We start from the raw sequence: 22315 nt of genomic DNA, 5'->3' as shown, positions 1-22315 counted from the left end.
TGTACGACGTTCCCTAGCTAGAATTTCCACTGCTTTTTCCTCCATCTCTCTCGAATGTAGGCAAGACTTTCCCCAAACCTTAATATTGCATATTAACAGCATATGAATGTCTCTAACTGTTATGTAGTGTGTTATATTTTAGTGCCTCTACAGGAGAATGTATGTGGGTGAGGTGGAGGGAGAGGGAGACGGAAAGACCAAGGATGAGATGGAAGGATGGAATGGAGAGAGAAATGAGAGAAAGAAGGTGAGTTCGAGGGAGGGCAGTCAAATGGCAGGGGATATGACGACTTGCGGTGATTTGTTTGTGGCCACCCTTTATGTGATTAGGGCGTCCCGTAACATACAGGCAGACAGATAGATAGACAGATAGATAGACAGACAGACAGACAGGAAGGTAGATAGGTAGGTAGGTAGGCAGTCAGGTAGGTAGGTAGGTAGATAGGTCTATAGGTAGGTAGGCAGGTAATCGATTGGTATCGGTAGGTAGGTAGGAAGGTAGGCAGGTGGAAAGAAAAAGATGCTGACATACAGTATAGACGCATAGATAGATACAGATATAAATTAGCCCTCACATCCACCGATAGTTAAACAGCTCAAAACGCAATAACACACAGAAAGATTGAATTTCATGCATCGAGAAATTTAGTTATTGACTTCAACAACAAAAAAAAAGGAAAAAAAATGTTTTATGCATACCATGACAATATGTATTTTAATTCAACCGATCGTGCCGGGAGTGATACTCCCGCTTCTGCACCAACAAAAACAATAGCTTTGTTTTTTATTTTTATTGTTTTTTTTTTTATGTTGTATCGAGGATATTGCTACGATGGTCGTAGATAAAAGATGGTTGCTTTTTACGAGTTTTTACTTTTTTTAAAATCTCTCTCTCTGGCAATGATGACAAAAGTTTATATACTTCACATACTGTTGGAAGTGGGGGGAGGTGTTGCGCGCTCGCGCGTGTGTGCGTGCGTGTGTGTGTCTTTGTGTGTGTGTGTGTGTGTGTGTGTGTGTGTGTGTGTGTGTGTGTGAGTGTGTGTGTGTTTGGGGGCGATTTTACAACAGGAAGATGAACTGGTCACAGGATCCTATTTAAAGAGTTTTGGTGTTTCCGTAACATCTCTTCTCGAGCGATTTATTTTACACAATGCACCTGAGTATTTCCTTGCATGTTACCGGTGGAAAAATAAAAAGATATAGATAACATACAATATAACATAATTATACACCATACATCATATGCATAAAAATACAACTACACTATACTAATACACAGCACATCACACCATACCATTCGTCACACACACACACACACACACACACACACACACACACACACACACACACACACACACACACACACACACACACACACACACACACACTCACTCCCCACGCACACCCACACCCACAGTACACCAGGTCAAACTCACACACTTGAAGAATGGGTAGGATACAAAAAGGGAGAGGAATTATGACTGACTTTTATCTAAACAAGATAGTTAAGAAGTTAGATGAGTTAGAATTAGAGTTAGGATTGGTTAGAATTAGAGTAAGAGTTAGAATCAGAGTTAGAATTAAAGTTAGAATTAGAGTTTGAAGTAGAGTTACAATTAGAATTAAAGTTAAAATTTGAATTAGAGTTGGAGCTAAGTCAGAAATAGCATTGAAGTTGGAATCAGAATTACAGATAGAATTAGAGGTAGAGCTAGAATTAGAACTAGGTTTTCAAATAGGGTTAGAATCAGGAATAGAGTAAGAATTAGGATTAGCTTTAGAATTAAAATGACAACATTTACACTCTCAGGCCTGTATTCTCTCCAGGTAAACAGACTCCCAAGAACCTCTTCCTTAGTGATCTATTTTTAGATACAGGTGGTTAATATCCATTTTGCAGGTTATCTATTTAAAGTGAGGTAATATTAGAAGGATCTACATAAGAGAATAGCACAGTAAGATGTATTAGGCAAAATGAATCACCACAGAAGAGGTGTTAAGGAGCTTCCTTGAGAATACAGGTCTGAAACTCCTACACCCACTTGTATGGCCTGGGTCCGTGTTGTGGTTGGTTAAGGAAGCTCCCTAACACCTCTTCCTTAGTTATTGATTTCTGGATATAGGTGGATAATATCCCTTGAGCATTATTCAGCCGATTATGGCGATATTGGATGGTTTTATGTATCACAGAAGAGGACAGTAAGGTATAATAAAACATATTATATCACTTAGGAAAAAGTGTTAGGGAGCTTTCCGACGATAGTACGGACTCAGGTATGATCTAGAATATAAGAGGACAGTAAAGTATAAACAAACCAAATCGCTTAAGAAAAAGGTTTGAGCTTCCTAGTGGTTACTATGACTCCCTCTCGGCTGAACAAAGTCGTCTGGTGCTGGATACGCTAAAAAGAAAGAAAGAAATAAAATGGAATGTTCTAGTTTTTTTTTTTTTTTAGCATCAGTCGCAACATAAAGAAAAAAGTAGTTTATGTTCGTTTAAGGTGTAGATGTTGAGAGAGCGAGAGAGAGAGAGAGGGGGGAGGGACTCAAATTATCTTGGAATAAGTTTAATAAATCAAGAAAAATGTCACCATACTGAAGAAGTCTCCCTTCCTATAGCGTATTTTTGTTTTATGAAGATCCCCCACCCCTTTCAGCCCAGGTAATGGCCAGGCGTAGTCTGACTGGAGGGTTGATTTAACTATACTCTATTTGCACCAACCTGGCCTAGAATCACCACCTCTTCACCAAGGATGCCGAGTTGTAACAATACATGAACACATGAATATGATGCCAGTCACGAAAAAGCGCAACGGAGAGGATGTAGAGTCGTAGTATTGTCATTCTGTCTCGTGAAATAAGCTGCAAAAGTAAGAAATATTGGGAGAGGTTAAAGGAAGAAGAGTATTGCAACAAAGCATACTCCAAACTCAGGCTCCTCTGAAAAATAAATCGCTGAAGAAGAAATGTTAGGAAATCTGCAACGGCACTTAAAATTCAACCCAGTCTGACGGAAGGATGTGATGTGAAAACCGAGCGACGTCTATCATGTCACGGAAGGAAAGAAGATGGAAAAGGGATTCAGGAATTTACAATTCAGTACGCCGACCTGTGAATATGACGGAAGAGGAAGAGGAGGAGGAAGAGAAGGAGGAGGAGGAGAAAGAGAAAGGAGGAGGAGGAGGAGGGAGGGAAGAAGGAGGAGAGGAGGAGACGTATATATTTCTCTTCACATCTGCATTCATTAAACTCCTTTGATGATAAATTTTTCATGTTTATTCTTGCTGGTACCTCTCTCTCTCTCTCTCTCTCTCTCTCAACATTCTTCACACACACACACACACACACACACACGAACGCAGAAGGATCCATTAATTTAGTGCTCCTGAGTCTCTCTCTCTCTCTCTCTCTCTCTCTCTCTCTCTCTCAAAACACAACTGAACCTTTCATTTATCCACCGCTCCTGACCTACTGAGTTCAGGCCAATCCCATTACGGCAGACATAAAGCCTCTCTCTCTCTCTCTCTCTCTCTCTCTCTCTTAAAACTTCTCTTTTTTTCCCCTCCAACCCAGTAACTCTTTTCCCTTCAGGTCTCTTATTGCTTTTCTTTCGAAATACGTTTTTTTCTTTTTTTTGTCGAACTCTCTAATGCTGCTCTCTCTCTCTCTGTCTCTCTCTCTCAACTGACACATCCGGTCCTCATTCTGAGAAGACATTTTTAAAACAGAATAACATCATCAGAAAGTAGCATAAAAATCTGTTCAAGGGAATATTTTCCTTTCTATTATCGCGAAATTATAATCTCTATTATAATCCTGCTATTTTTTTAATGCAAGAGAAAAGGAACCAAAGGCCAGAAGCCCACAACATTGTTCCAAGAAAAAACAAAAGCAAGATAACAGCCAGATTCAAGGTCCCTTCATTTCGAGATTCCTGGATTCACTGGGTTTGAAAGACTGGACATCATAGGCAGTAGGAAATACAGACAGAGGGAGACAGTTCCAGAGTTGACCTGTTGCATAAATGAAGGAGTATCATATTTAGCGTATCAGATATTTATCACATGATGAGTCAGATACAGCCATATGTGTCTCTTTTAAGCTTAATTCTTCTTCAGACGGTTTTCTTCAGCTTAGGAGAGACTTCGAACTGGAGGGATTGGAGAAAGCATTACTACACCCCGCCAGAACGAGAGGCTGATCTGAATGAAATCGTCTGGAACAAGTATTAATGGGCGGAATAGTACGTCATCCAGAGTCTAAGGACGGTAATCCCATCAGTTAAGGAAGCTCCCTAACACCTCCTCGTCACCGATATATTTTTAGATATGGCTGGTTAATATCCTCTTGCACAATATGCACTACTATGGAAAGTGACGCAATATTAGAAGTTACGAAACACATAGGAGAACAGTAAGGTGTAATAAGCAAAATAAATCGCTTAGGAAAAGGTGTTAGGGAGAATAAGGGGCCAGAAGTTAAAGCCGCCTCACTGTTAGCTGGGAGGAGTAATATCGCTGGCTGCCATAATGTATAATATTAGGACGGACAGGCCAGGGCAAACTGAATATTCTGACACCACGACTGTCTGTGTCGCCCGTATGACACCGTGCCACTTGGGTAATACCGGTGCTCGCTCTCTCTAATTCCAGGTATTGTTCTACGTCATTCCAGCTGCTGTCTACCGTCATTCCAGGTGTTATCTACCAGCATTCCAGGTGTTATCTACCGTCATTCCAGCTCATCTACCGACATTCCAGGTTTTATTATTCCACCTGTTATCGTCATCCCATCTGTTATCATCATTCCAGCTGGCATCATCATTCCAGCTGGTATCATAATTCCAGCTATTATCAACATTCCAGCTGTTATCATCATTCCAGCTGTTATCGTCATTCCAGTTGTTATCGTCATTCCAGCTTTTATTATCATTCCAGCTGGTATCATCATTCCAGTTGGTATCATCATTCCGGCTGGTATCATCATTCCAGCCGGTATCATCATTCCAGCTGGTATCATCACTCCAGCTGGTATCATCATACCAGCTATCATTATCATTCCAGCTGGTATCATCATTCCAGTTTGTATTATCATTCCAGTTTGTATTATCATTCCAGTTTGTATTATCATTCAAGCTGGTATCATCATTCTAGCTGGTATTATTATTCCAGCTGGTACAACCATTCCAGCTGAAGTCATTCCAGCTGGTAGCATCATTCCAGCTGACATTATCATTCCAGCTATTATCATCATTCCAGCTGGTATTATCATTCCAGCTGTTGTCATCATTCCATGTGGTATCATCATTCCAGCTGCTGCAATCGTTCCATCCGGTATTATCATTCCAGATGGAGCCATCATTCCAGCAGGTATTATCAATCCAGCTGGTATTATTATTCCAGCTGGTATTATCATTCCAGGTATTATCAGCATTCCAGCTGGTATCATCATTTCAGCTATCATCGTTCCAGCTGGTGTCATCATTCCAGCTGGTGTCGTTATTCCAGCAGATATTATCATTCCCGTTGCTGTCCTCCGTGTTGATAAGAACGACCCAAGAAATGCATACTCATACTGAATGAGTTAACAATATAATCTGGAGACAGCCAGATGATATATATCTATATATATATATATATATATATATATATATATATATATATATATATATATATATATATATATATATATATATGTAAGATCGTTGCGAAAATAAAATAAGTCAGATCTAAGCCCTCAAGTTATCAAAGTTTCTCTATGTCTAAATATACAGTAATTCTGATAGAAGTGTGTGTGTGTGTGTGTGTGTGTGTGTGTGTGTGTGTGTGTGTGTGTGTGTGTTCATCATCCTACCTTCAGCGGAATAGGGAAGAAGATGAGGGGCCTTTGTACAACCGGGCAGCTCCACCTCCCAGTCAGATCGGTGCCACTACATGAAGGTGTCCCTCTCCAGTCTCAGCCTATCCCGTGAAATCAACAATCATCCATCCTAACCCTGATATTGTAGGACTTATTCTCTCATTTTTGTGTGTTTGTGTGGGGGGAGGGAGTTGGCGCCATAAATGAATGAACTAAATGAAATCCGTATATGGCTACTCTTCTGATTGTTCTTAATAGTTCAGTAGTTACGTGGCAGACTTATATCTATTGGGTCCCGGGTTCGATTCTTTCATATGATCATGGCGGAGTGCGTAATTTTCACTTTTGACTTGCCGTCTCTAGTTTCTGTTTTATTGAGACTAAGGATAGGTCTTAGGGCATGATTTTATTAACTCCTTTACCACCACAGTGTCTTAAGTGTTAAATAAAGTCGACTGGTCAAGCAAGAATCAGCTAAAAAAAAAAAAAAAAGCACTATCATTGTGGTGAAGGGTAAATTGTCATGTTATATATTGGTCATCATAAATAGAACCTCCACCAGTTTTTGTCCCTACTCATTAACGACCCCCTCTTCCTACGACACACCACACTGGTATCTCGCACCTTGTGTTTCCATCTCGATCTTCCTCTCCTTGTCATCTCAGCCACTCACACTCTCATTGTCAGTCTCTCACTCTCTCGCATATACTCTCATTACTTTACCCTTTTCTCCCTGCTCCTTCTGTCCTCCCAGTCATCTCACACTCATACTCTTCTAGTTAGTCTTTCACTCTCCTTCATCTCATACATCCCTATATAATTCTTGCTCTCTCTCCTCCCAGGCTTCACACACACACACATACTCTCCTAGTCAGTCTCTCACCCCCCTCTTATACTCTCGCCTTATCGGTCCTCTTGCTCAGTCTCCCTCACCATCTCTTTCCAACCACTTCGCTCTCATGCACTCTCCTAGTCAGTCTCTCACTCTAGTCTCGCCCTTATAATAATCTCGCGTTATCTCTCTTAGTCTCCCTCAATTTCTTCCAACCACCTCTCTCTCATACTCTCTCCTAGTCAGTCTCTCACTCATGCGCTGTTCCTATCCATTCTCCATATTACACATAATTATTACCGGTACTTCATGTGTTGTGTATCGTATGTCATTCTAATGGTGACTTAACCTGAATAAATATGAGAGAGTTTTATTGTGACATACACGGAAGTAGAGCATTCAGGTAGACAATATTCTCTCTCTCTCTCTCTCTCTCTCTGAATATCAGAGCACGATATTCTGCCACTCACTTCAAAATTAAATCGTCTTCATATCTGCTCTCTCAATGAAGTCTCGCGTTGCAGAAATTAAAAAGATTAAGATGCTTTTGTGTGCCGTGACGATGATGATGATGATAACAGTAGCAGTAGTAGTAGTAGTAGTAGTAGTAGTAGCAGTAGTAGTAGCAGTAGTAGTAGTAGCAGTAGTAGTTGTAGTAGTGTTTGTTGTTGTTGTAAAAATATATTAACGAAAATAGTAATAATAATAATAATAATAATAATGATAAAAAGAACAACAACAACAACAACAGTTTTTTGCCCTCGCATCCTCCAGACAATTTAGTATAATATGATGGTGATGATGATGATGATGATGATGATGATGATGATCTTTTCATTAACCGTCCCGCCTCGGAGGGGCGCGGAGACGGGTATTATTTTCACTCGGTTTGTCTCTTTGTTAACAACTTTACGCCAGAACTACTGGTGGAAATATGACTAAAATTACAGAAATGATGGGCTATGACCTTTCGATCTCCTGCTTAAATTTTGGGCCAGATTGGGCCAAGGGGCTGTAGGCCCCCCAAAAAACGTATTAAAAAAAAAAGAATCGCCATAATTCCTTTCAGATTCGTCATATCGACATGAAACCAAAACCTAAATATGCATCTCTCAAATCTGCATCCTGTGACATGCCTCATTACATCAAGGGGTCACCCCACAGATAGGGGTAGGGAGGTCAATGTCATGTGAGTCGGGCCTAAAATTTCAAATGGTTATAAAATCGTCATTTTCATCCGATTTACACCAAGTCTGATACGTGACGTCTTGGACTAGATATCATGTGTTTATACGTCAGCATAAAAATGACTGCCGGGGATGGGTTTGCTGTGCCTTGGCACCGTTTCTTGTTGGTCTAGTTCTTCTGATATCAAGACGATTTTCTTTTTCCTTGGCCATACTTTTTTTTTTTTTTTAACTGATGGGTTGGATATAGACTAATACCTGCAGACGATTTCATTCATCTTTAGGTCAGCACCGTAGCCTTGAAGAGGACCCAATGAGCCCCTGATTGTTCTCACTTTTTCCTGATACCTCCAGACGATTTTGTTCAGCTCAGGCATAGAATTTTGAGGTATAGGGGGTTATATCTACCCTAAATCAACCCCTCCAGTGCTAGAGGCCCCTTGCAAAGCTGAATAAAATAGTCTGGAAGCAGCAAGAGTGAAGAGAGTCACGGAACTGAGAGATAAACCCCTCCAGTTCATAAATGTGGGGATGAAGGGGAAGAAATCGTCTAAACATAATATTATGAGATTAGAAGAGCCTCTATTCGACACAAGGGCTTACAGTCTCTCTCTACCTCGGTGGTGGAGAGGGACGCCTTCACGTGGTGGCACTGACGTAACTGTCGGCTCCACTGCCCGGTTTAACCAGCGTCCCTTTTCTTCCTGCACATCCCCTTGAAAAGAGGGTGGTGGCCTGCAGGAGGAGGGCAACTTCAGCCTGCAGTCCACAGGGTTCACGTTCAGATGAGCCTGCGATTAAAACAATAACAATAACTATGACTACTGCTACTACTATTACTACTGTTACCATCACCACTAATTGTACTTCTACTACTACTACTACTATTACTCTTACCACCATTACCACCACCATTACTACTACTACTATTACTACTACTACTACTACCACCACACCATCACGATCACCACCACCACCACTACTACTACTATTACTACTTTTAAGTCCTCTGTTACAACTTTCTCTATTTCTGCTTTATTTCTTTACCCTCACGCCATTACATTCAGCTCAGAAATGAACCCTGGCAATAACAGTGTTCAAAACAATAAACGCTCTCAGTACACAACAATTTTCCTTTCATGTGGATCGCCGACATGTCGTAAAAATACCCCCGCTAATACCAATACACCAGTCCTGTATGAGACAGCCCTAGCATGTATTCAATATGGACGGTGGGTGTTAGCGCCGAAGTGGTGACATGTAGAGGTGTGCGGTACGTAGGAGGACTACTGGGCCTTGAAAGCAGGCTGTGAAGCCTATGCCCAGAGTCGGTCACATAAAAAAAAAAAAAAAAATATAGAGATAAAATATTCGTGAAGTCATACACATGTACACACGCACACAAACGCGGGCACACACACACACACACATACGCGCAATTTCCTCCATCCAGCCTCTCTCTCTCTCTCTCTCTCTCTCTCTCTCTCTCTCTCACACACACACACACACACACACACACACACACACACACACACACACTTTCGTACATCCTGGGCACATATATGAGTGGACATGTAATACAGAGTACAGTATAGCATCGTTATTGCCTTTGGTGCTTGTACGTTGAGAGAGAGAGAGAGAGAGAGAGAGAGAGAGAGAGAGAGAGAGAGAGAGAGAGAGAGAGAGAGAGAGAGAGAGAGAGAGAGAGAGAGAGAATTCCACTGTTTTCACATGAACAAAACTGATTATTGTTACCCTAAATAATACCCGGTATATAAAATGGCTTCCGATGCAGAGAAAAGGTTAAGACATCACATATTCATGTTTTTTTTTTTTTTATGTTATTGGTGATCATAATGATGACGATGATGATAATGATCACTGTAAAGATGACGATGACGATAACGATGATGATGATGATGATTTCTTTCCCTTATTCCGGGATTCACAAACAAACTTACGATGAAACTTATATCGTAACTAAGGTCGTTTTTTCTGTGTATGAGAACCTAGACGCAAGGAAAATTTAAGTTCATCCTTCGCTGTTTTCTCCTTCAGAGAAAAAAATGTAACTTACGATGGTTTTTATCTTGTAACTTTTTTTTTTTTTTCACAAGGAGAGGAGACATGGGAAGACTCAGCGCTATCGTCTTACTTTAAATCACAAACTAACACTTATGTATGAAAAATATTGCTTTTCGCTCAACAGTTTAGTAAGAAATTATACGAATAACGCAGCTAAGTCCTTATTTAACTTACACAAACCCAAAACTCAAACACTGAACACACACACACACACACACACACACACACACACACACACACAAAATATCCCACATGCAAGAACAATGATTCAATTAAATTGCAACACAGATATTGTTACATTTAGCAATTATCTAAAAATCATACCTAGGAAAGAGTGGTACTGGGTTACTGGGAGCTCATGACTTGCTGAAAATGCCACCTGTTGCGTATAATGACTAGTTGGTGTGTGTGTGTGTGTGTGTGTGTGTGTGTGTGTGTGTGTGTGTGTGTGTAGGGTGGGTTGGGGTTTGGGGTGGGGGTAGGTGAGAAGTGAGGCTAGGTGAAGAGGGAGGGGTTGGTTAGGAGGGATGAAGGTGGGGGAGAGTGAGAAGTGAGGTTGGATGTAGGGTGAGAAGGGCAGGATAGGTGAGAGGTGAGGATGAAGGGGGGGGATGGGAGGGGGTGAGGCCAGGGAAGGGGTGAAGGTGAGGGTGGGGATTGATGTGGATGAGAGGTGGGGTGAGGGAGAGGATGAGTGAGGGCCAGAAGCGGAGGTAGATGGTGGGGGTGGGTGGGATTGCAGGTGGGGTGATGGTGGGTTGGGGTGGGGGTAGGTGAAAGGTGGAATTTAAGATGAGAATTGAAGGGTGGTAGTAGGTGAAAGTTGGTTTGGGGTGTAGAAAGGGAAGGGGTGAAGTAAGCAGTGGAGTGCTGTGTGTGTGTGTGTGTGTGTGTGTGTGTGTGAGAGAGAGAGAGAGAGAGAGAGAGAGAGAATCCACCCAAACAATGTTCAAATGAACGCTATATTTTAACTTTCGAGAGTGCTTCGGTGAACGATTTTTTTTTTTCAAGAGTACCTATTTCGTCTCAATTCGTTCCCTAAATTAGTGGTCTCAAAAATGTTCGTTTAATCATACAGCCGTCAGAGTCGAAAGTGAGTGATAATGATAATAGTTATAATGATGATACTGATGATGGTGATGTCTGATAATGATACTGATTAATGGTTATGCTGATGATTATGGCATCGATAATAATGATAATAATGAAAGAAAAGCATTCGGAAACCGAATGCAAATCGCCCGCCAGAATATGCTGTTGGCCAAGTCCAAGATTTTGGCCATTTCTTGAAACTCTGAGGGTTTCGTGTTGATAGCTCAAGCCGTTCAGGAGAGAACATTGTGCTGAAGGCAGGCGATAAAAACTAGTTGATCTTTGGCGGCCATGTTGGTGACCTTGACCTTTACCGCGAGTGCCCATTTTCGAACTCAGCCAAGATTTTGGCCATATCTTGATACCCTGAAAGTTTCTTGTTGATAGCTCAATCTGTTCATGAGATATAATGGGAACCCCCTCCCCACACAGAGGCAGGTAAAAACATTATTGTGCCGCCTTCTGAAAGCGGACGATAGTTATCTTAGCAATGATGTCACGGGGTTTTTAAGTAAATGCAATTATTAAATGATAATTCTCTTTAATTCTGAAGAACAGGGACAATGAACTGTCTTGCTAAATCAAGCAATGATTATTTTATGCCGGCCCACTTCGCCGACTCTCTCAGAACGAGAATTTATAAACTTTCTCAACAGTACACAGCAGAGACTAATTACTCACAATTGCTGTTTATTAGTACTGTTAGCCTCTGGAGAAAGTTACTTCACCCCTGACAATAAATAACTAATACTATTAATAATATCAGGTTCTTGCGGATGCGTTAACTCCTAGAAGGCACAACGAATTTTAAGTTTAATACAACAAGACTGGCCTAAGTACCAGTTATGAATAGCAAAGCGTTTATGCAAGCTAGGAGCTATAAGGGAAATAGGCTTAATTATGGAGAAATGAAACACGAGTTTACATTACAGCTCAAAGAAAAAGAACTGTTAGATTTATTAATTACAAAGGAACAAATTCAACGTTACATCTCAAAGTGAATTCAAAATAATGAGATCGCACTCACTCACTCACTCAAAAGCTAAATTCTTAAACCTAGGAAAAGCACCTTGACTAAACTCTTAAGTCAAGGACAACAAAAAAGAAAATACTGGTCAATGTAGCGTATCACCAAGGAAGGGTAGGAGCCTGGAGAACTGTAGTCTAGTGGAGTCTGGGTGCTAGAAGACCTCTCTCACTCTCACTACTGGAGCACAGAACCACACTCCGTCGCGAAAGACAAAAGACTATATTCAAATACGATGCCTGTGGTAGGATATTGTACAGGCCAGCGGAAGAAGGCGTGGCCAACGGTTGAGGCAAGCAGGGGCGAACAATAAAGAAACAATAATATCACTCAGTAGAGCACTTAATGACGTGCATTAGATCGGTCACTTTTGAAACAGTGACAAATGTTTTGAAAAGTATACCACCGAAATGGAGAGAGAAACAGTTAACTGAACGATATACAGTGAGTTTTCCACTAATAGTTCGTGGTTTCTCACAAAAGGAAAATGTTGCAAATTTGATTTGTGACATGACGCCCCTGCAAAATGAAATTTTTTCCTTATTGGAAAAAATTTGTGGATATATATATATATATATATATATATATATATATATATATCCTAACTCAGTCACACAACTCAGTCACACAAGATTCACACTGTGGTGTGTGTGCTATCCTGCTACAAGAGAAAATCACTATCGCCAATGAGCGTAAAAACCTCGTATGAGGCCTGTGTCCGCAGACACAGCCTCGAGTCGCCTCTGTGGGGTTCTCTCACTTCCCCCTTAACCTACAGTACTTATATTAATATCGGGGAGCTGAGGATCCTTGTGCAAACTCGGGCTCTGTGTCCGCAGACACAGCCTCGAGTCACCTCTGCGGGGTTCTCTCTCGAACTTCCCCCTTAACCTACAGTACTGATATTAATATCGGGGAGCTGTGAATCCTTGTGCAAACTCGGGCTCGTGTGTCCGCAGACACAGCCTCGAGTCGCCTCTGTTGGGTTCTCTCTCAAACTTCCCCCTTAACCTGCAGTACTTATATTAATATCAGGGAGCTGAGAATCCTTGTGCAAACTCGGGCTCCTACGTCAGCAGACACAGCCTCGGACTGCACACGGGTCCTCAAATTTCCCCCCTATAGCCTAGAGTACGCATGTATATACAATATCGGGGCAGCTGAGAATCCTTACGCAAACTCGGGCTCCTGTGTCCGCAGACACAGCCTCGAGTCGCCTCTGCGGGGTTCTCAAACTTCCCCCCTTAAACTACGGAACATGTGTATGTACAGGCCCTGGACATACTGTGTCCTGTGGGGCCAACAAGTGAGATGTCAGGTCTACACTTTAAACTGGGAACCAGGCTGGCCCTTGGTTTACTCAAATCTCTGAGGATGCCTATCTTATGGAACCCAGCATGCAACAGTTGCCTGTGTTAGTCAGCAGTTAGCAGGTGAGACATCAGGTCTGCACCTAAGTTATCACTTCCCTTGAAGTATCTCACAACAAGGTTAAACTGCTGTAAATACAGCATCCAGCGTGTCAATCTTGCATTAGCCGTCTTGGTCATGCTAAGACTAGTGAGTGGCATATGATCAGTTTCCAGAGTGAATGGTGCCCCAAACAAAAAATAATAATATTTTTTAACACCATCAACCACAACCAAGAGTTCCTTCTCAACAGTACTGTAATTCCTCTCAGCGGGTTTTAACCTACGGCTGTGGTACCGTATGCCACTGGGAAGATTCCACCTTCTGATTCCTGCATCAATACGGCACCTACTCCATCTTGTGAAGCATCAGTGCGCAATATGAAAGGTTTATTGGAATCAGGCAACTGCAAGATAGGCTCCTTGCATAGCATATTCTTGAGGGTGGCAAAAGATCTCTCTTGTGCTTCTCCCCATCCGATGGTGTTTGGAGCATGTTTCCGTAGAGTCTCGTACAACGGCTGAGCAATGAGGGCAAAGTTGGGGGCAAAACTTCTATAAAACCCCACTAGGCCGAGGAATGCCCTAACCTGTTTCTTGGTCACGGGTCTTGGGGCTTCCTTAACCTTTCTAATCTTATCACCCTGACACCTGCAGTGATTGTTGCAATGATATGTCCAAGGAACTCCACCTCACTGTGCGCAATTTTACACTTTGTAGGCTTCACAGTCATGTTGAAACTCTGGAGTCTACTGAAAACGACTTCCAAGAGTCTGAGGTACTCCTCCAATGTGGCAGAATGAATGAGAACATAGTTAACGAACATTTCTACTCCTACGATACCATGGAGCACTTGTCTCATGGCATGATTAAATACTGCTGGGGAATTGGTAAGTCCAAACGGTAGGACTTTATACTGGTACAACCCCCTAGGAGTAGCAAAGGTAGTGAACTGACGACTCTCAGGATGAAGGGAAATCTGGAAGAATCCCTTCGCTAGGTCGAGCTTCGTGAAATATTGTGACCCTCCCAGCTTAGAGAAGATGACAATATGGTGACCCATTGGCTCAGCATCCACTTTGGTGATTGCATTTAGCCTCCTATGATCGCCACAAATCCTGACTCCACCATCTTTCTTGAGAACTACTACCATCGGACTACAGTAAGGAGATGAGGACTTTTCGATAATGCCTGCAGTCTCCATGTCGGCAATTTCCTTGTCTACTGCGTCCTGTAGTCGCATGGGAATCGGATATGGCTTAACCTTTACGGGAGCATTGCAGGTCAACTCAATTTTATGACACACAACCTTTGCAAGTCTAGGTTGGTCTGAGAAGACATCAGCATACTGACAGAGCAGTGACTTTAAGGCATTTTGGTCTCCTACTGATAAGTCAGGGTTAAGTAGGACATCTCCGACAGTCTCCTCCTGGTGAGACTGAACGGTTAAGGGCTTGTCATCATGGTCATCAGCTGGGATCACCGCAGCTGCCCCAGTTCCTTCCAGTGGCTGGTCACTGTCATCAGCCACTCGTAGGCCAGCCTCCTCGGGGTTTGACTCATGATAAGCCTTCAACATGTTAACGTGGAACCTCTTACGAAGATTTCCCATCTGAATTACATAGTTGAGGTCTGAGATGCGCTCAACTATGTCATATGGACCCCTCCACTGTGCTAACAACTTGTTCTGGGCAGTGGGGAGTAATACCAAGCATTTATCGCCTGGACTAAACTTCCGAAGCTTTGCCTTCTTATCGTAATAAGCCTTTTGAACTTCACACGCCTTGATCAGTTCTTCCTTAGCTAACTCGCACGTCGACTGGAGGCGGTTAGCCACAAGGACGTAGGTGTAGGTGGTCTTGACTTCAGGGTCGGGTTCTTCATCGTCCCATAACTCACGAAGGACTTGAAGTAGGCCCCGGACTGACCTTCCATACACCAGTTCAAAGGGTGAGAATTTCAATGAATGTTGTGGGGCTTCTTGATAAGCAAATAGAAGAGGAGCAATGAACCGCAGCCATTCCTTTGGCTGTTCAGCGGTCATGCACCTCAACATCTTCTTGAGAGTCCCATTGAACCTCTCACACAATGCGTTACACATGGGTTGATATGACGTCGCCTGTAAGCCTTGGATGAACAGCAACCTGAACACTTCGTTCATCATTGCTGAAGTGAACTGTGAACCCTGGTCGCTTAAGACCTCCTTAGGGATACCTACACGACAGAGCACTTCAATTAATGCCTCAGCAACAGTGACGGCCTCTATATTCTTAAGGGCCACGGCTTCAGGCCACCGTGTGCTGAAATCAACAATAGTGAGGATATACTTTGATCCATCACTAGCCCTAGGGGAGATTGGCCCAACTTTGTCAACTGCTACTCTCTCGAACAGTTCAGAGATTATGGGCATTTGTTTCAATGGCGCCAGGCGGACACGTCCCCGGTCAGTGGTACGCTGACATACATCGCAGGAACGTACGAGCCTCGTTATTTCCCGTCCCATTCCTTGCCAGAAAAAGTCAGCATGGATGCAGTCAGAGGTCTTCTTTTGACCCATGTGACCTCCCATCGCTGAACAATGACCTAATTCAAACACTGCTCGGAGATACTTTGCAGGAACGACAAACTGCAGTTGAACCTCACCCTGGGGTGTCTGTGACTCACGGTACAGCCGTCCTCGCTTACGAAGGAACTGGCTTGTCCTCCCCATGAATACTTAATCACTTTACCCTCCAGCTTCTTACGCACTGAGGCAAGTGTTGAGTCAGTCTGTTGCTCTTGGACAACATCTTGACTATGAATCAGATCTTGCGGCGTTGCGACGGTCAACGGAGTGACGCGATTTGGAGCCTTGGCCATGGCTCGTGTTACCACAGCAGCCGAAGTCTGAGTAGCAACATCTACAGCGCAACTATTTTTGACGCCAGGTATGTTGCCTATAATGAGGTCAAATAAAGGTTCTGGCATGACAACTGCAGCTGTCAGGCCAGTGAAAAATGGAGACGCCACCTGGATACGTGCCTCAGGGAACAATCTCACTGATCCATCAATAAGTCTAACTTGGATCTGTCGACCTGTATACTCATCAGGCCGAACTAAACTCTGTTTAACAGAGCAACCTGAGGAACCATTATCCCTCAGAACATTTACAGAAACACCTCCCACAAACCCTGGCTGAACAAGAAAGGCAGTGTTGCTGGTGGAAGGGTCTGTGGAGGTAGCAGCCAGTCATTCGTGAGACTGCGGAACAACCGATGCGGCAAACGTAGCGCCCTGAGAACTAGGTGTCTGAGGAGTCGTACTCACCATCTGAGGAGGTGGAGCATTGACCACCTGTGGAGGAGAGTTCATGGTCGGAGGGGGACTCGTGAACTGTTGGGAAGTACCTGTACTGGTAGAGATGGCACCACCGTGTGCTTGTCGTGGAATGAAGGCTGCATTTGCCTCCTGCCTCCGATACACTGATTGACCTGACTGAGGGTTACATGGCTTGTCCTTGTATTGCTGCTGCTGCTTGGGGAACTGCTGCTGGTTGGGGTGCTTGTTGTACTGCTTCCAAGCAGGCTGCTGTGTATTTTGCCCCTGGTCCTTCTGCAGTTTGCTTGGACCTTGGCCATTACTCTGAGAACGGCCTTGGTGCTGGGAGTCAGTCTGAGATGGCTTCCCAGACTTGGCAGTATCTTTTCTGCTGTTCCAGGTGTTTTGCTTACGAGTTTGGTACCCGTAAGCAGTGAAATATGCGTCAGCCTTTTCCACCATTTGGCTGGCATCTTTCACCTGGCAGATCTTAAGCTGTGCTATGAGCTCAGCAGGCCACGACCTCTCTAGCTGTGTACGCAGCATAAGGTCAATTATCCCCTCATGCGTGGAAGGAGTTTCATCTTTCTCCATCCACTCATTTAAGTAAGCAGTGAGACGGTCGAGGAACTGAACAGCTGTCTCCTTGTCTTGGAGACGAGCTCGCATGAACTGAACTTTGGCGTCGTCTACTGTGAGACCATACGCCTTAATGAGTGCAGCTTTCATCATCTCATACGTGAGATTGTCTCCACGAATTCTGTGAAGAAAATCTAGGGCAGGGCCCTCAAATAAACTAAGAAATTGGAGCCGCTTAGCTACCTCATCCAGTTGATACATGTCTGCCATGTCCTCAAAACGAGCTATGTACGGCTCGATTCGCTCGCCTTCCTTGTATGAAGGAAGCTTGATGCGTGGGGTCGCCATAACATGTGCAGGGAGAACGCTCGTGGAGCTTGGACCAACTGCACCAGATGTGTCTGAAGCCAAGGAATCTCACTTGAGCTTCAGCACTTCAAGTTCATGTTTTTTGCGTGCTTCTTGCTTGGCACGTTCGTGTTCTTGTTCTCTGTCTCGTTGTTCACGCTCGTATTCGCGTTGTTCTTGCTCTTGTACTAGCTCGAGTTCGCGTTGTTTTTGCTCGTGTTCGCACTGTTCTCGCTCGTATTCGCGCTCTTTCTCACGCTGCTCTTGCTCATAAGCACGCTCTCTTTCACGTTGTTCGCGCTGTTCTTGCTCGTATTCGCGCTGAATCTTATACTCTTCACTGACATCATTCTCGCGCTGCTGCTCCTGATTATGCCGTGAGAGTATGTACTCCTTAATTTCAGTTGGGTCTGTAAGATCCATATCTTTGGCTTCCTGTAAAAATACAGTGGTAGCCATGACGCTAATTTACTAAGCAAGCCGAAACTGAGTACTGACTGCTGCTTCGCAAACGAATGCTAATAAACACAAGTAAAGAATATGGACACAAGCTAGTGGTGACCAGTCTTATCTAGTTAACTGGAAAAGAATAAAACAAAAATGCAAATGACTGGGAAGACTCAATAATTAACGCAATGGGTACAGCGACTTCCAAGGAGCGAATAAAATCGTCTGGCGTTACCAAGAATAAAGTACTAGAGTTAAATACTCTATGGATTAATAAAGCAGAAATTCACTTGCTAAACTAACGGTAAACACCAGTAAGCTTGTGCCTATAAACTTTAATGATAAATACCTAAATATGAACGAGTGAGTATTTTCTCGTGAATAGCTTTAGAGCTAGGAGTTATTATCCTGGAATGAGGTCGCCAATTGTCACGGGGTTTTTAAATAAATGCAATTATTAAATGATAATTCTCAACAATACTGAAGAGCAGGGACAATGAATTGTCTTGCTAAATCAACCAATGATTACTTTACGCCGGCCCGCCTCGCCGACTCTCTCAGAACGAGAATTTATAAACTTTCTCAACAGTACACAGCAGAGACTAATTACTCACAATTGCTGTTTATTAGTACTATTAGCCTCTGGAGAAAGTTACTTCACGCCTGACAATAAATAACTAATACTATTAATAATATCAGGTTCTTGCGGATGCGTTAACTCCTAGAAGGCACAAAGGATTTTAAGCTTAATACAACAAGACTGGCCTAAGTACCAGTTATGAATAGCAAAGCGTTTATGCAAGCTAGGAGCTATAAGGGAAATAAGCTTAATTATGGAGAAATGAAACACGAGTTTACATTACATTAAGCTCAAAGAAAAAGAACTGTTAAATTTATTAATTACAAAGGAACAAATTCAACGTTACATCTCAAAGTGAATTCAAAATAATGAGATCGCACTCACTCACTCAAAAGCTAAATTCTTAAACCTAGGAAAAGCACCTTAACTAAACTCTTAAGTCTAGGAAAACGAAAAGAAAATACTGGTCAATGTAGCGTATCACCAAGGAAGGGTAGGAGCCTGGAGAACTGTAGTCTAGTGGAGTCTGGGTGCTAGAAAACCTCTCTCACTCTCACTACTGGAGCACAGAACCACACTCCGTCGCGACAGACAAAAGACTATATTCAAATATGATGCCTATGGTAGGATATTGTACAGGCCAGCGGAAGAAGGCGTGGCCAACGGTTGAGGCAAGCAGGAGCGAACAATAAAGAAACAATAATATCGCTCAGTAGAGCACTTAATGACGTGCATTAGATCGGTCACTTTTGAAACAGTGACGAATGTTTTGAAAAGTATACCACCGAAATGGAGAGAGAAACGGTAAACTGAATGATACACAGTGAGTTTTCCACTAATAGTTCGTGGTTTCTCACAAAAGGAAAATGTCGCGAATTTGATTCGTGACAAATGGATACGTTGATGGTGATACTACTTACATAATATTACTTCAAATCCCAGTTCCCAGGCATTTCGGCATCTCACTTTTTCTTTTTCCCCTGAGCAGAAAAAAATGGAAGGAATAAAGAAAAGAAAAGGTATCAGATAAATGGAAGAAAAGGGAAAGAAAAACGAAGAAATAAACAGGAAAATATGAGATGACAGAAGAAATGAAACAAAACAAAACAAAAACTGGGAGAAGGAACTGGAGAGAGAGAGAGAGAGAGAGAGAGAGAGAGAGAGAGAGAGAGAGAGAGAGAGAGAGAGAGAGAGAGAGAGAGAGCATCTTCCTACCACCGCTAGAGAAAGCTAGAGAAAGAGGGGGGCGAAGCATATCTACCCACCACTATTGAGAGAGAGAGAGAGAGAGAGAGAGAGAGAGAGAGAGATGCATGTCTACTCACCACTGTTACGAGAGAGAGAGAGAGAGAGAGAGAGAGAGAGAGCGGGGGGGGGGGGCAGATCCACCGGTCAATTTTTACACGTTGCCCTCATCCGATTTTTTCATCCATCCTGTTTCCTGTTGTTTTTGGTGTGATTCGATCGATTTTGACCTTCGTTTCTATCGCAAGTCGCTAGTTTTTCTTGAACGCCACCAGCGACTTCTGGTGGAAAGAACCGGTCCAAATCAACAAAAATCACACCAAAAACAACAGAAAACACTCAGATTGGATGCCTGTTATCACTTGAAATGTAATTTTTTGCGGTTCTTCCCCCTCCCCCCAGGAATACTGGGGGACCTGCGGGAAACTGGTTTTGGATGGGGGAAAAACGCAAGAGCGAGTGACTTCCTACCGTAACTGTAATCAAAATGAAATGAAAAACACAAGTATCCTTTGGAAGAAAATAATTTAAAGCTTCTTAGGAATTTCCTGTTTCCTAACTGGGGGGCTTCGCCCCACAGACCCCCCAGCCCTAGCCGTGCTTCCTAACTGGGGGGCTTCGACCCCCAGACCCCCCATGACATTAATCAAACCTCATCAAACCTAACCTAACCGGGTGTAAATAAGAAAAAATGCCTTAACCTAGCAGTTTACAGTTCCTCGTCTGCATCTGAAGAGTCGTCTGTAGTTGTAACGGCAACTGGTGACGGGCGACAGCGCAACACTTTCTGATCCTCACGTAAAATGAGACTTTTGCCTTGATTTGGGTACTTCGTTCCTGTTGATGGTAAAATACCATGCGATCGCACAAAGGCTACAGCTTTATCTTCTTGCTGGTAGAACTGTGAAATAGCAGTGAAGTAGTAAATTTTGCAGGCTTCCCAGTCCATGGTTGGAGATGAACTGCCTTTCAAATCTTGCGGGCCCTAGCATGGGGCATTTGAAACTCTACTTTGTGATTGGCTGATTCATGTGCTGCACATGCGCTTTATCCACCTACACACATAACACGCATCAACGAACACACACAACTGTCCGACCATGGCAGGGAAAATCTCTCTCCCATAGAAAATAACAATGTAAACTGCATAACTCATCAACGGTTGATTTAAGACGGAAGTGTCATAGAAGAAAAAAGGCTTGGAATTGCGTAAAGTATAAGGTGAGGTAATTGAAAATGTTAAGGAAAAGTCGAAAATCGCATGAGGTATAAGCGTAAAGTTAGGTCTTCCGGGACTAACTTTCAAATGTGAGCGGGTGAGCGGACACAGCACGCGCTCGTCGTGATTGTGATTGGCGGAGGTAAATCGCGTGTAACTCGTTTATTATCAATCTGCGAGAGAAATGTCATAGAAGAAAAGATTCTTAGAATGACCAATTCTGCTAGAAAATGTTAACGAAAAGTCGAAAATCGGATGAGGGCAACATGTAAAATTTGACCGATCCACCCACCACAATTACAACAATGACACTGGCCCCCCAAATTCAAAAGTCTCTGTTTATTTTGCGGATGTTCGACTCCCTGAGACCAGTGACGTCACAACCAATCACGTCTTAGCCTACGCGAGAGCCAGTCATCGTAAAAAAAAAAAAAAAAAAAAAGAAAGCTAAATTCACACAACTGTAATGATTACTATAGTTTCTCAAACTCGTGTAAAAAACAAATAAATTTACTGGAACACTGCCAAAAACTAGCTAAATTTAATTTCAGTCTTCCTAAACAATGGTCGATCTATCTATTGCCAGTCGCCGTAATACCGTAAGGGGTAACCACAAACAAATCATCTCCACGTCCATTTCACTGCGCTGTCCCCAGTTCATACCTCCCTCTCTGGTATACCTCGCCACTCCATCTCTCCATCTCATCCTTGGCCTTCCCCACCCTCTCTCCCCCTCCACTTAACTCACATACACTCTCCTCGTCAGTCTCCAATCCTCCATCCTCTCCACATGGCCAAAACACCTCAGTGTGTTTCTCCTTAGGCTTCCTATCACATCCACATCCACACCACTGTACTGGGCCCCTCTGCGATCCAGACTGTTGAGTGGTCAAAAGGGGTAAAAATCAAGTTACTGATGATAACCGCTGCAGGCTGGAAAGGTCTGGAACTCAGGTTGACGGAGACTCTCTCCCAATAGCGGCCTCTTCGGTTGTGTTTATTACTTTTCAAGTGGCCAAGTTAACAGCGGTAGCATACCAAAATGACGGGATCAGACTCCAACTCAGCCAACCCAAGCCCGAGCTTTGCAATTTCCAAAAATGCTC

Source organism: Coenobita brevimanus, chromosome 116 (genome assembly GCF_032717465.1).
Source record: "Coenobita brevimanus isolate Jiangsu-jjx chromosome 116, ASM3271746v2, whole genome shotgun sequence".
NCBI classification, from domain to species: Eukaryota; Metazoa; Arthropoda; class Malacostraca; order Decapoda; family Coenobitidae; genus Coenobita; species Coenobita brevimanus.
Note: the sequence above shows the minus strand (reverse complement) of the source record.